At 39.0% G+C, this 7194-nt stretch overlaps 1 pseudogene; it reads right to left on the bottom strand.

Moving 5' to 3' along the window:
- Window positions 1–6496: 6496 nt before the first annotated feature.
- LOC102438750 lies at window positions 6497–6736 on the bottom strand (annotated as a pseudogene).
- Window positions 6737–7194: the final 458 nt, after the last annotated feature.

Here is a 7194-nt window from a genome sequence, read left to right on the forward strand (position 1 = left end):
TTTGTCTAGGGGTAGATATATGCTTGGCTAGCTCCTGATTGGTCCTTTCAAATAATTCTGCCTTAGCAATATCCATACATGTTAAAGATCACATCTCTCTTGCCCGCTTCCTTCCTGCCCAGCCAGGTTGCCTAAGCAACTCCCACCTAGCTGGGTCAACCCTAGGTTACTTTGTTTCTCTCTGCAGTTTTTCTCAGAGCAGGGCACAGTCAGCAAGCTGCATTCTGTCCATGTTTACATGATCCTGTTATTCTTGGGCTTCCTGTTCTATTTCCCCTTCCCATGGTCCTGGCCCTGACTATCTCACCCTCTTCTATCTCTTCAGAAATATCTCTGATCTGTGGACTATGATATGAAAGTGAATATATCTGTTATAAAATAAATGCAAGTAGAAGCAGAATAAGTTAATGAATGGGTATTTAGGGGTCAAGGCAAGAGGACTCACCATCAGGAAGTGTTAAGAATAGGAGGGAATGAAAGAAATTTACAGTAAACTTGTTTGCAGATTTAGATTATTGTCTGTTTTTGTTTGTTTGCTTGTTTTAAGATTCAGTTTGCCGTAAGCCTCTATCATGCATGGTAATGAAGTTTTGATTTTTTAAAAATTAATTTTGGCATTTTAATGTTGTAGTTAGAGGTGCCAGGAATTGGAACAGGTGAGAAACGTCAAGTTTTCTAAGGAGCCACTTTTATTTAAAGTTGAAGGAACAGATGTGGAAGTCTGGACACACGACACATTAATAACTTGGGAAGTTGATTTTTTTATCACCGAAGTCAACTAGTCAGTCATATAACAATCTTTGTTAAACAGCAGTTTAAGATTTCTAAATTTTGTAAAATGTTTCTAAAAATCAGGAACATATGTTAGTTTAATATTACTTTTTCCATGTTTCTATATCGTTATCAGTTATGTATCAGCATATGTGAGAAACTTGAAAACAATAACATAAAAAAGGATAATTATTTAATCTACATTATAGACTGTTATATCACTATTTGATTCACATACAAACTATTCTTTTTAAATATGTTCATTATTTTCATCATGAATAACTGCAAGAAAGCTTATTAAGTTATTCCACAATCTCATTACTACACTGTAATTTTTCAGGCAAATTAAAATAGCTCTCATGTAGAAGGTTAGATAATAGGGCAACTTAAAGCAGAGTTGAAACAGAGCCCCATTCTATAGAGAACCTGGTGAGTATTTCTATACTACCGAAAATATAGGTCAAGGTGAACAAAGGAAGGCACTGGAGTTTAATTCATGTATGTCGCAGAAAGTAACTCTATAATTGGCCTTAGCATCATTAGTACATCACCCAGTCCAGCCCTCAGTTATTACCAGCCAGCCAGCAAATGAAATAATTCATGTTTTCATTCATTAAATAAAAGAGATGAAATTAAAATAAAGTATGTATTATATCCTCATTTTAAAAACTGAATCAATCCCATACAAATGACTTTAATTAAATTACACTCTCATTTTTTGTGTTGTATCATTTTTCCTAATTAAAGTGATAAATCCGTGGAGAAGCATAAGCTTTGTCCACAGAAATAACAGCTCTACCATGTGTCATAAATACACAGTGTCCTTTAGTGTTGGATTTGCATTTATAAATGTGAGCCAAGATGTGAAAAATCACACGTAGGCAGAGAGCTCTCTATAGACACAGACATCTGAAAAGGTGCCTGTGCATCATCCACTCTGGCGAGTACATGAACTACCTAAGCTGAAGTGCAGCATAACTACCTTCAATTTCCAGTGGTAGTACAGTTCATGCAGAAATGCTCTGTATAACTAAAACCTCTCTTCTACTGATAAATAAATATTTTAGAGATAATTCAACAGGTGCATTAGATAGAACACTGTCCTAATTCCAGCCTTTCATGTCACCAATGTCACCAATTAACTACCTTTTTTTTATACTGAAATGTGAATAGCTTCAGAAGTATTAGTCATCCTCTGCTTTTAAGTCCACTCCCCTGGACATAAAGTTGTAGCAGGGCTTCATGTAGTAAAGAATCTTGTCTAGGTCTATTAAACTGTTGAGCATTTTTCCTTAGAGTAAATGTAATTTTACTAAGTTATAATAGAGACAATTCCATTTGTAAGCCAGCTTGCTCAATAAAAAATAAAAATAATAATTAGGTACATTTCAGACTTTATTTAGTCACTACACAACTGTTATAACTATACCAAAACAAAACAAAACAAAAACCCCACTATGGTAGTGTTGCCAATCTCCTTAGGGACAGAATTGTTTTTGTGAGCCAGAAATATATTTAATCATCAAAATTACATTTAACAGCATTTTTATATTGCCCAAAGAAAGTTAAAATAGTTTCTTTGTCCTCAGAATTTTTCATTTCAAGACAGATCTTCAAGACAGATCTATATATATTAGGATGAGCAACAGAGAGTGCGGCTTGGAGGGTGTGGCTCCCTTGTCACCCCAGCTTCCTCAACACAGCTGTGGAAACTGACAGCAGGGAAGAGGAAGTCCCACCCCCACAGAATCAGCCAGAATCAGCCTTTGGTCAAACAGCTCTCAGCGGCCTGACAGCCAGGACTCTCATTCACCTGCATCTCAGACCGTGACAGTAGAGAAGTGGAACTATGTCTAAAGAACAACTTTTGATACAACGTAGCTCTGCAGCCGAAAGATGCCAGCCGACAGAAAATGTCCGAAGAGCAACATGAGTCTGATCATGAAAGAAGGCGGCGCCTGCGACAGAATGCGGTGCCTTCTCAGTAAAAATGGAGTACATGAGGACATAATTCTCGAACACAGTTGTGGTGGAATGACTGTTCGATGTGAATTTTGCCTATCCCTAAATTTCTCTGATGAAAAACCATCCGATGGGAAATTTACTTGATGTTGTAGCAAAGGGAAAGTCTGTCCAAGTGATATACATTTTCCAGATTACCCGGCATATTTAAAAAGATTAATGACAAACGAAGATTCTGACAGTAAAAATCTCATGGAAAATATTCGATCCATAAATAGTTCTTTTGCTTTTGCTTCCTTGGGTGCAAATATTGTTTTAGAATACATGGACAAGTTTATCACTGTACTGGAACTTTACATCCTTCGGATAATGTTTCTTGGAAGTTTGCTCAACTCTATATTTTGGTGGATACAGCCGAAGCTACAAGTAAAAGATTAGCAATGCCAGAAAACCAGGACTGCTCAGAAAGACTCATGATCAACATCAACAACCTCATGCATGAAATAAATGAATTAGCAAAATTGTACAATATGCTACATGAGTTAGAAAAGGAAGCCCAATCTGAAGCAGCAGCAAAAGGTATTGCTCCCACAGAAGTAACAATGGCAATTAAATACGATTGTAACAGTGACCCAGGTAGATATAATTCTCCCTGTGTAACCAAGGTTGCTGTCATATACAGAAATGAAGATGGAGAACCTTCTTTTGAAAGGGATTTGCTCATTCATTGTAAACCAGATCCCAATAATCCAATGCCACTAAAATGAAACAATCAATATCTTGTTTCCTACATTAGATGCAATGACATAGCCTATTCTTTTTCCATTTGGTGAAAAAGGCTGGGGAACAGATATTGCATTAAGACTCAGAGACAACAGTGTAATCGACAATAATACTAGACAAAATGTAAGGACATGAGTCACACAAATGCAGTATTATGGATTTCATCTCTCTGTGTGGGACATGTTCAATCCTATTTTAAATGCAGGAAAATTAACTCAACAGTTTATTGTGGATTCATATTCAAAAATGGAGGTCAATCAGATAAATTTCATCAAAGCAAACCAATCTAAGTTGAGTTGAAAAATATAGTGGTTTGATGGATTATCTCAAATCTAGATCCGAAAATGACAATGTGCTGATTGGTAAAATGATAATACTTCCATCATCTTTTGAGGGTAGTCCCAGAAATATGCAGCAGCAATATCAGGATGCTATGGCAATTGTAACAAAGTATGGCAAACCCAATTTATTCATAACCATGACATGCAACCCCAAATGGACAGATATTGCAAACAATTTACAACGCTGGCAAAAAGCTGAAAACAGACCTGACTTGGTAGGCAGAGTTTTTAATATTAAGCTGAATACTCTTTTAAATGAAATCAGTAAATTCAATTTATTTAGCAAAGTAATAGCGAAAATTCATGTCATTGAATTTCAGAAATGTGGACTGCCTCACATTCACATATTATTGATATTAGGTAGTGAGTCCAAATTACGTTCCTCTAATTAATTCCTTTTCAATGTGCACGAATTTCGTGCACTGGGCCACTAGTAATTATATAATTAGAACCAGGACAGCCTGTATTTGCAGTGGGCCAATGAACTCATAACAGGAGCTAGAATATCAATTGTTATGCAATTCAAATACTCGTAAAGAATGAAATTATGGATTATGAAAGATTCAGGGATATCATATACCTATCTCTATATATAAAAGCCTAAGCTACCATCCAACTGTCCAACCATCTGATCATCCAACCGTTCAGTAGCTATAATGCGCACTGACCACCAGGGGGCAGACACTTAATGCAGGAGCAGAAACCACAGGCATAGAAACATGGAACAGACTAACGAATCTCAGAGGGAAGGATGGAGGGGGGAGGGTGGGAAGAGATTAACCAAAGATTTTATATGCATACTAGAGGCCCGGTGCATGATATCCATGCACTCGGGGGGAGGGTAGGTCTTTCAGCCTGGCCTGCACCCTCTCACAGTATAGGAGCCCTTGACAGATGTCCAACTGATGGCTTAGGCCCACTCCCCTGGTAGAGCCAGCCTAAGCTGTCAGCCAGACATCCTTAGCGCTTCCGTGGATGCGGGAGAGGCTCCTGCCACCGCCGCTGAGCTCACCAGCCGTGAACCTGGCTTATGGCTGAGCAGTACTCCCCCTGTGGGAGTGCACTGACCACCAGGGGGCAGCTGCAGCATTGAGTGTCTACTTCCTGGTGGTCAGTGCATATCATAGCAACTGGTCGTTCCACTGTTAGGATTTGCATATTACTCTTTTATTATATAGGACTAGAGTGGTGGGGTCCCTCGGCCTGGCCTGTAGGGACTGGGCCAAAACCAGCTCTCCCACATCCCCTGAGGGGTCTCATATTGCAAGAGGTCACAGGAAGGCTGAGGGTCTCCACCAGTGCATGTATGCACCAGGCCTCTTGTTACATATAATAACAACTAGAGGCCTGGTGCACGAATTCATGCATGGTTGGGGTCCCTCGGCCTGGCCAGCAATTGGGGTCGAGGGGCCAATCGGGGCAGGCTGGCCAGGGGGTTGGCCGGCCGCAAGAGGTTGGTTGTGGGAGCGCACTGCCCACCAGGGGGCAGCTCCTGCATTGAATGTCTGCCCCCAGGTGGTCAGTGAGTGTCATAGCTACCAGGCGGTCATTTGGTCATCTGGTCATAACAATCACTTAGGCTTTTATATATAGATAATTCATTTAACTGAATCCTCTTGTTACAGTTTTGAGATAAAAGCAAGCATTTTCCAACCTAGAATTTGAAATCAAATTTCAATAAATCTGAATATAATAGCCAATCACCTTAACTAAATTTGGTTGTTAATGATGAATGTTGACTTAGATACAGAAGCTCTTGGAAGAAATTTTATTTTGGTTCCCTTCTCAAAAGCCACAATGACTGTAGGAGTAAGGGGTATAGGAAACCACACTGAATGCTAAGTGTCTGCTCTATACCACTGTATCAGAGGGATGATGTGACTTACTTAATGTATGACTGTCAGCTTGATTTTTCCAATGAAATATTAGTCCTCAGACTATCTTTCTAATAATTGAAAAAGAACAAAGATAAATACACATGTTATGCTAAATAAATATCTTCAGAGAGTTACTGGGATACCTCTTACACTAAAAATCACTGCAACAATGGACTTCATTGAACATTAGAAATATTTGAGAGAACTAACAATAAACTATGTTATTTTAAAAATATATATCCCATCTAATCTCATGTAAATAAATTTGCATCCAAATATTTTTTCCTTATTTTATATAAATAAATTTGATTTAGATTCAAATTAAACTTTTGTTAGATTTGATCTTTTTTCTCACTACTCGAATAAAATCTAAATATATGATTAACTTTAAAAACCAAGAAATAATTGCCAAATAGCCGTCAAAAGCCTGAGAAAATGAGAAAATATTTAAAGACTGTGTAAGACTAAATTAATAAGCTCATTTAATATGGATCATGGTACTTGTTTTATTTAAAACATTTTGATCTGCTTGTAAGAGTAGGATGGTTGATTGTATTGATTAATCACTAGTGAGGGTAACATTTGTTACTTTCAAAATGATGAGTCAGTACGTAAATACCCTCCAAAACCCAAGGGACCATATGTTTTCATTTGCTCAGGACAGTTCCAGATTATGAGATATTCTTTTTTTTTTAATTTTACTTTTTAACTTTTATTATGCATTACATAATATACTGCATAAACTTCTAGCAGAGGTAGATGAGCAAAACTGAGTTCTTTTTCATTAACCAGGAAGTGCTTCCTTAATCAATATTCTCCAAACCCTTTGACACATAGTAATGATTAACTCCAGAGACTCGCTTATCTCTTTCCATCAAAGACCAGTGATATGAATAATAGGCTACCCATTTTTCCTTGCCCCCGTTGCTGAACTTTTGAATGTGTGTGGTGGCAATGCCAGGGATGAGTAAGCACACGCCCGAGGAGAATCTCGAACCACATCATGGCAAGGATACCAAGGCCAGAAAAATCAAGATATTCTAAAATAATATCCATCACACTCAAAAGTGTTCACCTTACATACACCTTTTAATGGAGGTAACACCTTTGTTTTCCTTTTTGTTTTTAAAAAACACTAGAGGCCCGGTGCATAAAAATTCATACACTGGAGGGGGGTCCCTCAGCCTGGCCTGCCCCCTATCACAGTCTGGGAACCCTCAGGGGTGGGAGGTGACCTAGCGATTAGGGGAAGGTGATGCCCCATCACACCTTTGTTATTGCCACTGCCGGCAGTGCAAGCCTCGGCCAGCCCTGGTTACCTGAGCCTCAGCAGGCCCTGGTTACCTGAGCCTCGGCCGGCCCTGGTTACCTGGGCAGCCTCCATCCAAGTCTTGCCTGTGCCTCAGGCCAGCCCTGGGCGGCTGGGGGGCTGAGGGGACTGGGGAACTCTGGAGCCAGGC

The sequence above is a fragment of the Myotis lucifugus genome, unplaced genomic scaffold, assembly GCF_000147115.1.
Source record: "Myotis lucifugus unplaced genomic scaffold, Myoluc2.0 scaffold_268, whole genome shotgun sequence".
In the NCBI taxonomy this organism is placed as follows: Eukaryota; Metazoa; Chordata; class Mammalia; order Chiroptera; family Vespertilionidae; genus Myotis; species Myotis lucifugus.